The sequence below is a fragment of the Mastigoproctus giganteus genome, chromosome 7 (genome assembly GCF_048544385.1).
Source record: "Mastigoproctus giganteus isolate SK-2022 chromosome 7, ASM4854438v1, whole genome shotgun sequence".
In the NCBI taxonomy this organism is placed as follows: domain Eukaryota; kingdom Metazoa; phylum Arthropoda; class Arachnida; order Uropygi; family Thelyphonidae; genus Mastigoproctus; species Mastigoproctus giganteus.
The window spans coordinates 17,989,420-17,990,714 of record NC_143581.1 but is presented as its reverse complement, the minus strand read 5'-3'; positions in this window follow the sequence as shown (position 1 = coordinate 17,990,714).

Genomic DNA, 1,295 nt, shown 5'->3' with positions numbered 1-1,295 from the left:
AAGTCCAAGAGTCAAGCAGCTAATGCTGAAGTCGGTGATTGATCCTTGGAGATTCAAAGAAGGAATGTCACTCACCAAACATAAACAACTTTTATAACCATAATTACAGGACCGTTTACACACTTTTCCTCGGGCTTTTAATGAAGGATTATAAAACGTCTTATAACTGATGTTTAAGGAACTGCTGGGAGACGGAAATTACTGCCATCTAGTGAGCTAGCAAGGCGTGACTAATTCCGTTTTGCATACAAATCAATAACTTCCTGGGACAGGCAGCTGGTTGGGTGGTAAAGGATAATTAAGGGGAATGGTAAATACATAAAATGTTTGGCTTTTTCAAAGCACATAATTAAAATCTTCCAGAAAGAGTTTTGCTATTTATTTGCTCAATAAAAAATGACACTGAAATAGTAGTAATCAAAAAAAATTAAATAAATAAATAAATAAATAAAAGGCTCGACAGAATTTAATGTGCAAATGACCAATCTGGAAACTGGATACAAAGTGACTGTAAAAAAAAAAAAAAAAAACATGCTTACTAAATTGCCGCCTTGTTACCAAGGGAAGCGAATCACACTGATCATACACTACCCTCAAAAAGTATCTGGACAACCCAATTTTTATAGTCAACTGAACATTGAATAAACAAGTTACTCAAACTGGTATATAAGGAAAGCATATGAGTTAATAACGCCAGTAACAAAACAAGTTAATTGTTTTTTTGTCACGAGTGTTATTGTGCGATTCCATGTTACTTGTTGCTGATCCAAAATATCAACAAGGGATTTAAGACGTCAAAAGAGGTTGAGATCTGTACAAATACACTACGTAAGGAACTCCACGGCCTCTGTTTTTATAGAAGAGCGGCAGCGCATGAGCCAAACATCACTAACCTCAATCAGCGGTCTCGCCTTACGAGGTGCAACGACCACCATAATTCGTCCATAAAGCAGTGGACATCGTTCCACATAGTCACGAATCTCACTGCATTCTATTCCGCTCAGATATGTAGGTGTGGGTCTGGAAGACGTCTAGAGAACGTCTGATGCTAGAATGCATTGTGCCAACAATGAAGTTAGGAGGAGGTGTGGTTATGGAGTGCAGTTGTTTCTCATGGTATGACCTAGGACTTTTGGTAGTTGTGCAGGGCATCATGAACGCCCACTTCATCATTTTGGTCTTCCATGCTCCCTACGATGTGACAGTTCTTTGGTACAGACCAATGTTTGTTTCAGCAGGATAATTTGCCGCCACACCGACGGTGCTGTTCGAGAATGGTTCATAGACATGAAGGT